The sequence below is a fragment of the Eumetopias jubatus genome, unplaced genomic scaffold (genome assembly GCF_037043125.1).
Source record: "Eumetopias jubatus isolate StellerSeaLion01/CBP00866 unplaced genomic scaffold, mEumJub1_p1.0 scaffold_4, whole genome shotgun sequence".
Classification (NCBI taxonomy): Eukaryota; Metazoa; Chordata; class Mammalia; order Carnivora; family Otariidae; genus Eumetopias; species Eumetopias jubatus.
The window spans coordinates 142,880,024-142,895,698 of NW_028274810.1; the positions used below are offsets into that span (position 1 = coordinate 142,880,024).

The 15,675-nt window shown below is 39.8% G+C and overlaps 1 protein-coding gene across 7 annotated transcripts in view; it reads left to right on the plus strand.

The window, feature by feature from the left end:
- NCALD (neurocalcin delta) overlaps positions 1–15,675 on the plus strand; it is a 369,810-nt gene that overhangs the window by 190,229 nt on the left and 163,906 nt on the right. For all 7 annotated transcript variants that reach the window (XM_088022775.1, XM_088022776.1, XM_088022777.1 and 4 more), the window contains one exon: positions 4,814–4,862. The gene's annotated coding sequence lies outside the window, so the exon portion shown is untranslated. The remainder of the gene's footprint in view (positions 1–4,813; positions 4,863–15,675) is intronic.

Genomic DNA, 15,675 nt, shown 5'->3' on the forward strand with positions numbered 1-15,675 from the left:
TTCATCTTTTAATCAGCTCCTGTGGTCACAGAGTGCTTTGAATGTAATCATCAGAAATAAACGGAGACTACCAGAGCCAGGAAAAAAAAAAAGTTTATTGGAAGGATATTAATAGCTAAAATTGCTGAGGAAGAGCTGACCAAACAGGTTTTGGGGAAGACAGGAACCTGGGCATTGGGGGTCTCAGAAGCCAAAACACGGAAACCATCCTTCTGAGATGCTGCTTCCCCTCATAGCTGCCTTTGCTTCTCATTCTTGTCCAGGTGTAAATGCCCAGGAGGGAGAACCAGCTGGCCTGGCTTGGTTTGCGTCCTCCCTCGTGGTCAGAGGAGTAGATGTTTGGGATCAGCTACCCTATTAAAGCCACGGGGGGCTGGGAGACAGTTCCACGAGGTCAGGACACTGGGCAGACAATACTACCTGTACTCCGTGGACTTATTGCTAGGTGTCCCCGAGGACCTGCCCAGCGAACTTCTCTTGACTGACTTTCAACTTCTTCTTTGTCAAAATGTAATTACCTTTTGTAATAACTTAACATCATTGCCTCCCATCTTTCCAGATAATCATACTTTCTTTTGAATGACTTCTGTAATTTACTCAGACATTCATTTATAAATGTTTATTGAACACCTCCTAGTTGTGAAGTCCTGTTCTGGGGGCTGGTTTACCTCAGTGAACCAAAGAAATCCCTTGCCTTCAAGGACTTACTTTCCCGTGGAAGGAGACAGAAAACCAAAATAAACAAATAAATGTATGATGACATCAAGTGATGATGGTGCTAATGACCAAGTGCTAATGAGGAAAACCATCCGAAGGGAAAGGGAAGGAAGAAGGTGTGTGTGCAGGTATTGCTCAGACCAGCTATTCACGTTTATGTGAGTCTGTCATTCAACTGCTCACATTTTGATTATTTTATTGGTTTACTTGTCTTTTATAAGTGACTAGTCAGCTTCTCCCCTCTAGGAGTGAGCATCTTTTTTTTTTTTTTAAGATTTTATTTATTTATTTGACAGAGACAGAGACAGCGAGAGCAGGAACACAAGCAGGGGGAGTGGGAGAGGGAGAAGCAGGCTTCCCGCTGAGCAGGGAGCCTGATGTGGGACTCGATCCCAGGACTCCGGGATCATGACCTGAGCTGAAGGCAGCCGCTTAACGACTGAGCCACCCAGGCATCCTAGGAGTGAGCATCTTAAAGCTGAAGTCATATCATTCATTTCTAGCCCCTAGGCCTTGCCTCACGGTGGATGCTCTGTAAATGTTTGTTGAAGGAATAGATAAGCACATAGAGTGGCTATTGGATGATTGTATTTTTCTGCTTGTGACCTAGCCTGCCATTCTCCCACACAGGGCATTGCAGATGGCCTGAGGAGAGGGGGTAATTCCATCTGGGCTCTGCCCTTGTAGGTTCTCTATAAATGTTGCTGACTGACCAATTGGCTAGAAAATACATTTGTATAACCTCCATTTATCCAATCTCTCTTCCCTGGAATAAATTTGGTTTCTTCTTGTTATTATTGCTTTTTATTTTGTCATAACATGCTTTCTGAATTTAAGACCAGCTTTAAGAAAGAAATGAAAAAAGTATCCATTCCTCACAACTTGAGTCACAGAACCATGGCATCAGAATGAATCTTAGCAAATGAAAGCAGCTTAGGAAAGCATCTCGCATAAGTGAGTTTGTGCTATGAGGAACAAGCGCAGTAGCAATGATCCTTTAATGGAAACTAGAATCCTATTAAGTCTATTCCCTCCATACCTGATTTCCATATTTACTGAAGTGGAGAGAACTAGATTAATCCTCATTTAAGTACTCAGTCTTAAAGTAGAAAACAAGAGAATAGAATGTTTTAAAATATTTTTATTGAGCATTTTCTAAAATAGCTCAGTGTTGATTGCATGATGTTTAAAGGTGGACTCCAGCCTAGCAGAATTCATGGCTTTTCACTTTAGACCATGAATGGACTGCCATGGACACAACTCTGGTTGCGATGGTAGCTGTGTTTATAAATGATCAACTGTGCTGTGAATATATTTAGCTTATGCTAAATGCCCCTGAGAGGATGAATATCATCTGTTTCTAGTTTAATTGTGTTTTGGAGCATGGCACATTTTTTTTTTCCAGATGAATAAAATATTAAGCCTTTTCCACTTCCTGAGGAAAGTTAGGGTTGGATTCTGATATTCAAATTACTAAACTTATTAAATCATATTAAAATGAAAATGTAAAGAGCTATTTGATTCTATTTACAAGTTCTTGTCACAGTATAGTGCTCAGTGAAAACGCTTTGTTTTGGCATCTAAAAACTGGATATCAACACTGAGACCAGAAACCCTTTTATTCATCATTAGCATGAGTGGATGTCATGGCTGATGGATAAGATAGAAATCCTGGTGTTGGTAGCTAAACGGTATCCTCATACAACACTTAAAACATTTCAAAGCAGTTTTTATCCAAATGTTCTCAGACTTTCATATCATAAACCTTGAAATTTGCATATGCAACCCAAAATACATAAAGTAACTATTTTAAGCACTGACACCATTAAAAAAGGTTTCACTTCAGGCTTCTGAAAAAGCAAATTTGGCCACAGCTGTATTTATTTGCTCGTAAACCATAAACTTCCTGATGGAGATCTTAAAGGAGAAGTAAGGACCAACTTGAAATGGATGTCAGAAAGGGGTTTTAGAGTAATACATGTACTTTTCTGTATAAAGAGGCCTCGTAATGGTAAGCGACTGCTCCAAAGTTAGCCCACTTCCCCCTTACCTCCTTGTTTCCCCGAAGTGATCATTTAAATTAGCAAGATATGTGTGTAATCTACAAAATTTCCCTTACGTATGTTTCAACGAAAGCTGCTATTATATAAAAATAGATTCTATACCCTGTTCATTACTTACACCTGCATTCCTATCTACATTCACACCCCTCCCTCCCTCCATCATCAACTTCTTAGCAATCTCTGAAAACAAGATAGGTAAGACAGGCTGTATTTCAATGTACTCCTGTGGGCAGATAAATGAAAGTTGTCTGGGGGCATAGAGAACAGGCAGAGCGTTTAATACCTTTCATGTGATGCTCTTCTCCTGCTCTCAGCCCATCTGACTGGGATGCCACCAACGAGTTTGGTCTTTAGTGGCCTGTCCACTCTGATACTAATGGAAGCTGTTGGGGTCCTATGTCAGATCGGCTCTAGTAACTGCTCTTTTACCTACCTTGCCATTTTAATCAAGTATCCTTTGTTGTTGTTGTTTCAGTAAAATCTGAAAGTCTGAAATGGAGTTAACTATATTTTAAAGTGTAAAACACTGTGAATTCACGTTGACTAGATTCCACATCCTAACAATGAAAATCTGTAAAATACCACTTTTCAAGTTGTGATCTGTTTGTATGTCAACAAAGTAACTATGAGATAAAGAAAAGTATATAAAAGCCATTTCATAGATTTTATTTTCCAGTTAAAAAAATCATGCTTGGAAAGATTACATTTTATTAAGCCAAAATCTCTTCTAAATATCTATATTATTAAAATGTGTAGGTTATTATAAGTAAGAAAAACATTAAGAATCTATCTTAGATCAGAATTCTTATATTGCTGGGACTAAAAAGAACATAATAACTATTATTTGTGGAACATCCAGAGGTTCAATAACCTGCCTGAGGTCTTTACCACGAAAAACTATTGCCTCTATTCTATGTTCGAAGGGACAAGTTTATTACCTCTTTGGTAAAACTCCTAGTTCTGCTTTAAGTATATTCAGTACTTTTGTTAAATGCTTGGAAGAATATGAGTCCTTGGTATATTGACTGAGATATATTTCGCAATGACTGGTATATCATCGAATACACAGAAATCGGTAGAATGTTACTTTTTTTCTAACATGTCAGTGGAAACACCTTTTCCTTGAATTATGACAATATTTTAAATAAAGGAGACTGTTTAGAAACCCAAACAGTTGCACATTTCTTGATATTTTATAACTGATAAAAGTGATACTTTGATTTTTAAGAATTCAATGATATGAGTTGGGACTTTTTTTCCCTACATATTTCCCAAGAGGGCTTTGACCCTGTTGATAGTTTTGAAACTATATTAGATGGACTAATTAGATTGTCTAGACTGGTGCCCCCAGAGGTACAAAATGCACTTTTTTTTTCTCAGAGAGAGGTGGTACATGTCAGAAACAAAATCTGAGAGACCAGCCCCTCTCCCATGTCCACTGGCAAAGGGATTCAATAGATCACACCCCCTCCTTGAAGTCTTCCCAGTCAAACGCACTCAGCTGAACTGAGTTAGCTCCTCACAGGCTAAACCCTTTGATTATTCCTTTCCCCTGACCTATGAATCTAATCAATACATTATTCCCATTTATTGACCTATTGTATTGTGATTTCTTATTGTTGCATTAAGGCACTGTGTTTGCTAGTTCTTTTTGGAATGCCCCTAACCTTTGGTACGTCTGGAAGGTGGCTCATCTGATGCTTGCTCTGACCTGAAAAATGAAGGCCCATATTCTTGGCTATCCCTTCCCTTGAATCCATGTCCTCTTCCAAGGAATTTGTAAATTTCAGGAAGAGGTCAATGCAAGATTCCCCACTGTGTTAGCCTCCGCCTTCTTTTTCTAGCTGAGTCCTTTCTGCGAAACCCATCTCCATCCCACCTGCCCTCCCGTTCCCAAAACGTGTTATTGACAACTAAAGCCAGGTCACGGGACACCTCATAGGGCTCTGCCACTAAGTATGTGGGGATAAATAATATTGCAATCCTTGCAGATAGTTGCATTCAGCGTGGCTATTTTGCCTGTTTCCTTTCAGATTGTCTCGGCTTGGTCTCTGGGAACCACCCACTAGTGACAGTCATAAGGTAAGTGTACATTTAAAATTTTCTTTCAATCAGCTGTAAATGGAAATATCAGTTTTGTTCAATGATTTTCACAAAAGACAGTTTCAAATATTTTATTTTCAAATATTTTATCAGTGAACAGTGGCATAACGACTGGGTGTTTCATATACAGGAAAAGATATTAACCTTTACTTTAACATTTGCGAAAAGGATAATAGGAAGATAGGAAATAAAGCAGGCACTGCCTTTTACCCTGGAATATTACCTGTAGCGTAAGAAAGTGTATTCGCAGCCCCTGCGTGGAGTGGTTTCATTTCACCATCTTCATCCCATGCAGCTGCCAGAGTCCTCTCAAGGGGCACATTACAACAGCCTCTACCTTCATTTTAAATTGTGCCGTAGCCCAAGAAAGTATCTCAAATGGCATTAAACCAATCAACATCTAGCACAGAACTTAGCAACTAATGGGCACATAATAGGTATTTGTTGGAGAATGAATGTAGGTGGATTCATTAATCCATTAATCTTCTGCTCTGTGAGGTCCTTGCCACTGTGAGGCAATGTGGTATACTGGTTATTCCCCCAATCTGGAGTGAGACGCTTGGGTTCAGTTCCTGGTTCTGCCACTTAACTAGCTGTATGACTTTGGCTACATGTTTAAACCTCTCAGTATCCCAGTTTTTATGGGGCTAATAACACTACCTATCTTGTTGTTGTTAAGAGGTTATTATAAGGGTTAAATGAGTTAATATTTGCAAAATGCTTCAAATAACACCTGACATATAGTAATCTTTGTAAAAATGTTTGTTGAATAAATTAAAATACGTGAAGCATATAGGAACATTCCGAGGTCCCATGTCTAGAGATCGAAAAATTGGTTTGGCCTAGAAGCAATGATACTTCAGTAGCAATAACACGCCTACCACCCAAATCTTGGTTTTAATACTATTTTCCAATAAAAGGAACCAGGGCTCCTTGGAACAGTGGCTAATTTAGGACTGGGGCAAGAAATATTCATAATGAGCCTGGAGCATCGTATAGTGCCAGAAAGTAAGGTAGTGCTAAAAGAAAAATGAAAAACAAAAACAAAACGATAAACACCTCACAATGGTGTGACATAAAGTGCATCACAAGGATGCGGGAGTCAACTAAAAGTGCTCCCCATCACCAAAGCTGGAACAATTCGAGCAACAAAATAAAGTAGTGGTATAACCTAAAGCATAAAATAAATATCTATTCAGGTATAAATAATTGGATCAGTATATGAAGAGAATAGACAAATCTCCCATGCTGAAGAATTCCAAATACTCCATGTAGATACTCTGCTTACCAGGAGGTAAAGCATGACTCCCCATGGGGGCTGCACACAGTGATTTTCTTCCAAGGAGTACAGGAGGAAAGTGGGGGTGGGGAGAATTACGTACCATCGAGAAACCTGACAAACACTCCCTCAAGCCAGGTCATCCAGATTAACATCCGCAGTGATATGTCATCTTGATAGCAGGTATCCTTCACAAGATGTGATAAGAATGATGCTTTACCTCTGGTCCTCTTCCCCAAAACACGTATTACCCCACTCTGGTCACGAGAAAAACATAAGACAAATTTCAATATAGGTACATCCTACAAAATACCTGACTACTGTTCCTCGAAACTGTCAAGGTCATTATAAATACTGGCCGTCACAACCAAGAGAGGCCTCAGGAGATAAGACCACTAACTGTAATGTGGGATCCTGGGTGGGGTCCAGGAACAGAAAAACTAAGGGAATCTGAATAAACTATAGAGTTTAGTTAACAATAATATATCAATGTTAGTTCATCAATTGGGAAAAACGTCCCATATTAATGTAAGATGTTAATGATGAAATCTGGGTATGGGATATATGAGAACTCTCCATATACTAATAATTCTGCAAATCTAAAACTGTTTGAAATAAAACATTTATTTCAAAAAATAAGGAAGTGTGCACATTAAAAAAACTGGTTTGGAGGTATACTCTCCATTTTCCAAGTACAAAATAACAGTATTTTGAAAAATGTTGAATTTAACTAATTTATATTTTGAGAATCATGCATGGAGAATTATATTCCGCATTGAAGTTTTGAATTGGATAAAGGTGTACACATCTAAAAAGCACTCTGCTATATTTCTGCTATCCTCACATGGAGGAAGAAGATAACAATTGGCAACACAAACCTTTTTTTGCAAGATTTAACAGTTTTGGGGGGCTCAAAGTGGATTATGACTTGTGCATTAGTTATACATTGCAGCATTACAAATTACCACAAATTTAGTGGCTTAAAACAACACATAATTATTATCCCACAGTTTCTTTGGATCAGGAATCTGGATGCACCTTACCTGGGTCCTCTGCTTCGAGAGTCTCATAAGGGTATAATCAAGATGTTGACTATGCTATGGTCCTTTTGGGAGCTTTTTTTCTTCCAAGTTCATGTGGTTGTAGCTGGAATTCAGTTAAGGTTGTAGGACTGGGGTCCCCTGTTTTCTTGCTGGCTGTCACCTGGGTGTTCTCATCTCCTAGGTGTTACTCAACATTTCTACCCATGTGGCTGCTTGCCTCTCACAGGCCCTGTCACAACATGATAAGATGACTTCAGAGCCAGGAGACTCTCTTACTCCAGTCTGCTAAGATGGAGACTTGCGTAATGTAATCTTATCAAGGGAGTGACTCTCCCTTGGGCTTTGTTGTATTCTGTTGGCTAGAAGCTAGTCACAGGCTGTGTCTTCCCTCAGGAGGAGAGGATCATACTAGGGCCTGACTCGTTGGGGATCACCTTAGAGCATATCCACTATATCAGCAGAGTTTTGAGACAGATCTGGGCAGCTGGGCATATATGAGCAAACTAAAGAAGAAGAGAACAAACTGGAAATGCTGGCTTCTTGTTTTCAAGCAAACTACAGCTTGAAGAAAATAAATACATTTCACCCCCCTGCCCCCCAACAGAATTATGTTTAAAAAATACTCTTCAACGTTTAAAAATATTCCTCAAAATTATCAAATGAGAGCTCCAATTATTCAAGATGCATCACATTTTCCTAACTAGTGTTTTCCTTTTTATTAGCAGTGAAGAAATTTGGACAAAATTTCAACATTTCTGCATTTTAAGAACTCGCATTATAAAAGTTTAAATAATATCATCTCATTTTCAACATTTCATGACTTAATTTTTTTCTTTTTTGAGACTGTAGTTTTTAATACTTATGTTTTTAAATTCAGTCTACTAATAATTATTAATAGGTTGATAGTTTAGGTAGTAATTTTTACATTTTACATGATACTTAAAATTTGTGTATTTTAAATATATTAAATATTCATTTTTGCTGATTTCTTTTTCTGGATTCTGAATCCTTTTCTTATAAAATGTTAAATACAGAAATACTGGTATTGTCATTTTGCTCCAGTATTGTAATCACCAACCCAGATTTTCAGGATCTCAAAAAAAATTTTTTTTTTCTGATTGCTCCTTATAACACCAAAAGTGTTCCAGAAATCCTAACATTTCGACATTGGAACAACATTTGCCAAGTTGCTGCTTGCATCTGGAAATAAAGCACATGTATCATTTATTAGACCCTGTGTCTAATTGTGGGTTTGTATCATGTGATCAACCATATCTGTGCATCCCCACAGAGATTAATACAAACCTATTAGCTGATTGAGCCAGAGACTTTTGCTGCTTATGTCTCAGATACGCAGCCGCCTTGAAGAAAACAGGCAGCTTGTGGAAATGAGGCTTATTAGCAACCAAGCTGAAATGAAAAGAAAATGTATATATTGCAATAATTCAATTAAGAAACTCGCAGAAGGAAGGATTTCTTGTGGGTTCCTCCTCTCTCAACCTTTACTTCTTTTTCAAGTCTTTCTACCTATATTTTTTTCTTTTCACTGCCTGGCTCACAAACAAGCCTTGGGCTGTAGCTATTGGTATCTCTTAGGCAAGGTGTACAAAGGGTTGTTATTCAGAATGGTGAGAACATAATCACCCGTGGCTATTGGTAAAATAACTCATTTAGCATATAAAGGTCAAAGCTTACTTGCTTTCTTCCTTTGGGTTGTTTTCTTGGTGAGAATTAAATAAAGGGATCTTTTTAAAAAAAAATACCAAATAAGTTAGAGTAAATAGAAGTAACCTTTCCTGCTTGTGAAGGAAGTATTCAGTGAAAGCCCAGAAGAAGAGCATTCAGCTTTTGCTGGAAGGTCACAGGATAAAGCCATTCTTTATCAGAGCTGAATTCAGTGGAAGGTCTTGGGATTTGCCAAGGTGGTTGGCCCATGGTGGTCATCAGATCTCTTTCCCTCAGTTTTAGAAGGACTTAGTCTTGCCTTTGCCATCTGTTTTAATATATAAATCTGATACTTTCACCTATTACTGAAATTCTGGATTTATTTATTATGATTGGAACAACCATTAGCTCTTTGCATTTAAAAAGCTGGACTTAATTTTGCATCATGGTGATTAAATCCAAGTTGGATTTCCTCGTTTGGGAGTGCTGAGGTAGCAATTGGTTGTGGCCGACTTGGTCGTCTTTTGGCATAAGCTAGGCTTTCACCGAGTCTTTCAATCTGTCTCTTTATTTGGTATTGATCTTGGGGTCCCATGTACCCTAGTGAAGCTGAAACTGCCTCCTTCCACACTGAGCTCTTCTTTTCCCCAGTTTCCGATTACACATATATTCCGTGCTTGGTCATTCCTGTGTTGTCTTACACATCCATTGTTTGCTATTGATAATTACCCTCCACAAAAAGACTATAAGCTCTTTGAGGGCAAAGATTCTGCCTTCTTATCTTTTATGCCTTCACAAGGCTCAGGGTCCTCAGCGTTTGATGCCCACCTGCCACCATGACCCATGCCTGCAACTCTTAAACACCTGATCAAATAGTGTTTCCTCAAATCAAAGGAATTATATACCTTCCATTTGCCTCACTCTGTGCTGGGGGCCACAAAGGTGGGGCCAGTCCAACAAAATGTCCAGTCCTATCTTCAGAACCTCCCATTGTCCTCTCCGGACCACTGTACCCACTCTCAGAGCTGCCAGGCTCCTTTCTGGGCATCTCTCCTGTGACTCATTCTCCGAGGCCCTGAACCTTGCTGAGGTCTCAGCGGAGTATGACTCCTCTTAGGGCAATCATGTTCTAATAAAGCAACCCTGGAGACCAGAAGGACTTCAAGGCCCAAAGTAATGCACCTCCAGTGGTGAAATTCCAGGCACTGTGCTAGGCAACAGTGGAGATATTTTTAACCCATCTTTGTCCAGCTGCTCTTAAATCACATCACACAAGCAGATGCCTACTCTGTCTGCTCATAGTCCCACCCTGCCTAGGGACTGTTAAAAATATGGAAATGCTAACCTCTGTCCTTATGGTGTGAATAACCTAGCAAGGGAGTTGGACTACACATGCCTACCAGGCAGACTAGCATACTGTTTAAGAACCTGTCTAATCACACAGTCCTGGCTTCTAATCTCAGTTTTTCTACTTAGTTTTGTGGCCTCCTGCAAGTTCCCAAATATTTCTGTGGTTCATTTCTTTCATCTGTAACACCAGGATAACAAAGCCCATCCCGAGAGGTGGCTCAGTTGGTAGAGCATGTGACCCTTGACCTCAGGGTTGTAAGTTCGAGCCCCACATTGGGTATAGAGATTACTTAAAAATGAATCTTAAAAAAAAAAACAAAGCCTACCCCGAGGTTTTTATGAATGTCAGCAAGCTACTCTATGGGCCATCCATAGTAAATATGCAGGACATGGGTGCCATCAATAATAATAACTAGAGCTAAGGAGGATTATAAGTCCATCAAGGCCGTTTGGAGGTCTGAGGTTGAGAACAGGTATGCAGAGCAAGGCATTGTTGGAGGTGGAGGAAGGTGGAGGAGAACTTCCTAGAAAGGACTTCCTTTCCTCACAGGAAAACATGAGTGCTGTTCAATATCTATCTGTGCTTGCTTAGCCATAGGTCCTCTGATCACTTGGCCTACAGAGGCATATTTGGCTTGGAAGCCTACTGCTGAGGAATGGAAAAAATATCAGTGGAACCCATGCACATTGTTACCATACAGAGGAGGGGTAAGGGAGCTTCACCCCTTCTATGAATTGTTGATTTCTGAGTCTGTCTCTTCCATTGGACCGTGTGGTCCTCAAAGCCAGGACCCAACTCATTCTGTTTTCCCTAGGCCACTGTTGTGAGTATGTGTTCAGTGCCTAATTACTGGTAGAATGATTGAAAGAATGGACGATACTGGCGTTTTGCTGCATTACATCTTCCAACAACACAAGTGATTATATAAAAGATTTACTAAGATTTAGTATAAATATGTGAACATATTTTCCTTGCATGCAAGAACATGACTCAGTCAAATGAAAGATGGAAATATTGTGGTATGTGGTTCTCCAAAGCAACTTCATTTGTGGGGTCAGAGAAGAAGAAAGATGTGACTTGGGAAAGTTGCACCAGCCCTGAAAATGCTGGTTGTGCTGCGTGGAAGGAAAAACCAAAACCAAAAAACAATCCCCAAGCTTGTGAAACTGGAAGAGGAGTCTGTGCAATCCAGTCTGGTGCCAAAAGGGACAAGTTGGCAGATGGGAATGGATCCTTGCAAATTCCTGCAGCCACCTGGCTTGTGATTTAACACTTCTCTGAGCTTTTGTTGTTCCGTGACATTTGGGACTAAATTTATTCCCATCTTTTTGTCCTTGTCAAAAGCAATGATTTTTTAAAAAGTTGTATGTTTTCTTCCCATTCTTGTTTATATCTTGCTATCCTGCTGTTTACAAGATTGGTCCCTCACACTCTGCCTGGGGTGTTTTCTATTCCTCTGTAGTTAAAATTGCCAGAGGATTGTTTGAGCTGTTCTGTTTTGAAGAATGGGGAAGCCACGGTACCCTGTGGAATCCCAGCATGGTGTAACATCCCCCAGTGAAAGAGGCACATAGTTCTTATGAACTTGTGACTGACTGTGAAACTTTGTACATTCAAGTATTTTAAACACTTGATGCCTATTGTGCATCTTGTTATAGAGATATAATATCACGTGTGACTTCTCACGTAGCTGATGCCTTCTTGGAAGTTGCCTAGAGTAACATGAAATGTGATTTCTTTCCAAAATGGAGTGCCTGCCATTTTCTCCCCAGCTTTGGGTTGGAAATGATGTCCTGATGTCTCATGCCCCTCTCCTCTGCTCCTGTATCCTGTCCTCACTTTGGTCTGATCATTCTCCCCCATCTGAATGGTCTCTGCAGTGTCTTGTGTGATGCCCCTCTTGATCACAAAATCATGGTGGCATGTGGAACAACTGGAAGTTGGAAGTTTTTCCTTTGCTTTCTTGCAGCATGGAATCTGGAAAGGTTAGGGCATTTGAACAGAAGTTGCTTTGATTACAATTGCTTTGATTATAATCACAATGGCTCCCAGCCCCAAGAGGAATGACCCTTGACAGAGGTGAAGCCAGCCAAAGTTGGCCTTGCCCTTCTGAGCCTTTTAATGAGGCAATCCTTCCAGAGACTCCTAACACCTCTATACTCCTTTAAACCCCCCACCCCATAGGTATCCATCTCTGTTTCTGATGCCCCTGTTTTCTTCAGACCTTCCTCATCAGAGTAGATAGTGCTCCACACTTTAGCTTCCTTCCCTTATGTGCTAATTTCTTCCTATTTCCCAGATATTACTCCTTAGGATACTCACTGTGATCTGAACACGGATAGTATTGGGTCAAAGATACCAATACTGATGCTCTGGAGTGGAAAGGATATAATGAAAACTCAGATGATCTGGGTTTTTAATTCTAGTTTTGCCACTTTTTAACTGGTAACCCTGGGCTATGTCACTTAATGTTTCTGAATATGTTCTCACTCATATAATGTATTTGATGAGTTCATGCTAGCACGTCTAAAATATGAGATTTTCAGGGTGCCTGGGTGGCTCAGTTCGTTCAGTGTCTGGCTTTTGATTTTGGCTCAGGTCATGATCTCAAGGTCATGAGATCAAGCCCCACATCTGCTTGAGATTCTCCCTCTGCCCCCTGCCCCAGCTCACGCTCTCTCCAAATAAATAAATATCCTTAAAATATGAGATTTTCACCTTTGATTATAATAAAGTTCATATGAGATGAAGCATTTGAAAGCTCTTTATAAATGATAGTGGTTCTGTACCAATATAAGGTAGGAAGGCAAGAAAGTGCCTTAACCATGTCCAAAATGTCAGCTTCTTGACAGATAACGTGAGGTAGCAGAAAGCTTCAGCCTGGCTTTAGCATTTTCTATAATCCCATTTTATCTGAGCCTCTGTTTCATCATGAATACAAAAGAATATAATCAAACCTCATGGGATTGTCATGACGATTAAATGAAATGATGGATATAAAGTTTGTTAGCACAGTACCACTTGGCACTTAGTATGTGTTTAATAAATTGTTAGTTCTCTGTCATCTTAATATGTCTCTTAAGAAGTGACTGTAGCTGTGAATTGTGTAAGACTGATAAATCACAGACCTGTACCCCTCAAACAAATAATACATTATATGTTAATAATAAATAAATAAATAAATAAAAGCGGAAAACAGAGAGAGAGGCAAACCATAAGACACTTTTAGCTATGCGGAATAAACTGAAGGTTGCTGAGGGGAGGGGAGTGGGGGATGGGGTACCTGGGTGATGGGCATTGAGGAGGGCACGTGATGGAATGAGCACTGGGTGTTGTATGTAACTGACGAATCACTAAAGTCTACCTCGGAAACTAATAACACAGTATATGTTAATTAAATTGAGTTTAAATAAATTTTTAAAAAAGAGAAGTGACTAGGGAGAGTGTACAAGATTTTCCACATGCTTCAAATCCACCGGTGTATGTGGCAGATCCAGTAACTAAAATGGTATCAAAGCAGCCAAGAGGAATAATCTAGTTTAAAGGTAACACTAAAGAGATGTACATCATTCTCTGAAATGGGCATGGACTTTGATAGTGCAAAAGGTGACATGGGCTTGATTCTAAGGGGTGGGGAGGGAGGTGAATAGGGCACTCACTTTGGCACAAAATTAAAGAGGGCATTGTCAAACTCCATTATCAAGATAAATAATGTTGAATACAGTATTTTTTTTTAATCAGAATTAATGCAAAAACAATTCATGGTGAACAAAATACCAACATTTTAAATAAAGGTAGGATCAGAAACAGTGCTATGCAGAGCCATCTTGGAGCCCAAGACTAAAGAAAAAATCAGTAATAGTGATCATATCTTTACTTAAAGTGTTGACGCTTTGTTCATTGTGGATATTTTTTATTTTCAAAAATATTGCATTAAAGTATTATTTATTTTGATTACTGAGTTTTTTGGTGCCTCTTTAAGATTTATGCCCAAGGAGAGTGTGCTACTCCCCCTACTTGCCTCATCCTGTCCCCACCCTGGGGGGCTGTCCACTGGGCTAGGAAGAAAGTTCCAGAGTTGGCTTCAGGTCCCCACTTTGTATTTCCCCTCATCCACTTTGTGGTTCCAAGTTTGGTTTAACTATAATTTTGTGGGGGGAAGAGAAAAGACTATATCAGATGAAATTCCAGCTTTCTTTCCAATCAAACGACTACCACAGTGAAATATAGTTTGGAAAGAAAACATGAAGTAAATGGTTCATCAGAGGCTTGATTGAGGTTGGGGGGTCAGCAAACAATGACCCACAGGCCAACTGCCTGTTTTTGTAGGAAAAATTCTATTGGCACACAGACCTGCTCATTTGTTTTTGTGTCGTCTGTGGCTGCTTGGGGCCACAGTGGCAGAGTTGAATAGTTGCAACAGAGACCATATGGTTTGCAAAGCTGAAAATATTTAGGATCTAGCCTGATGTGGACCTCTGATTTAGATTATCAAAGCACTCACATGTTTTTGGATCAGTATGTGGGGTTGACAACAGTTTATTTATTTTTTTAAGATTTTATTTATTTATTTGACAGAGAGAGACACAGCAAGAGAGGGAACACAAGCAGGGGGAGTGGGAGAGGGAGAAGCAGGCTTCCTGCAGAGCAAGGAGCCTGATGCGGGGCTCAATCCCAGGACCCTGGGATCATGACCTGAGCCGAAGGCAGACGCTTAATGACTGAGCCACCCAGGTGCCCCAACAACAGTTTAGAATATCCAGTCATTTGGAAATTTATGTAACAGAGAATTCAAGGACATTTACAGAGGATATTACAGTCTTTCATTTGTAAGAACTGGGGGAAATGGGGAAGGTATCAGAGTTCAAAAAGTAAATCAAGAGAGGCAGCAAAGAGTGGGTGAGATCTGTGTCCGTCTATGCCCCTGTGGGTCCTCTGTGAGAGTCCAGTTGTGACTTGACATCACAAGGCATGAGCTGTTTATGAGAGTTTGATATTGCCCATAACTGGTAGAAGGAAACGATGGGTTTGTTGAAAAATGCATTCATTAGTATTAAAACATAAATGGTTTGTGGATTTAATTACCTCATTTCTGTTAATATGGATAACTGACTTCACATATTCAACAAGCATTTAGTGAGCATCTGTATGTGCAAGAATTGTAAGAGTCACCCTCAAAGTAGTCTCCTTCTAAGTTTGAGGGTGAGCAGAGATAAGAAAGCTCCAGATTGTGTTCTGATGTGCCTTAGGTTTGGAGTGCATACAGGAGACAACAGGGAGAAAAAGGAGGAAGACCAACTTACGGAAGGCCCTGAATGCTAGCTAGGGAGCTTGAACTTTAACCAGGAGCCAGTAGAAACGACCTTGATCAAGGAAGTGGCATATCCATCCCTGTGCTTTAGTTGGGATGTTAACTGAGTGTGGAGGGATGGAAGGTGGATGAGAAGTAGGGGG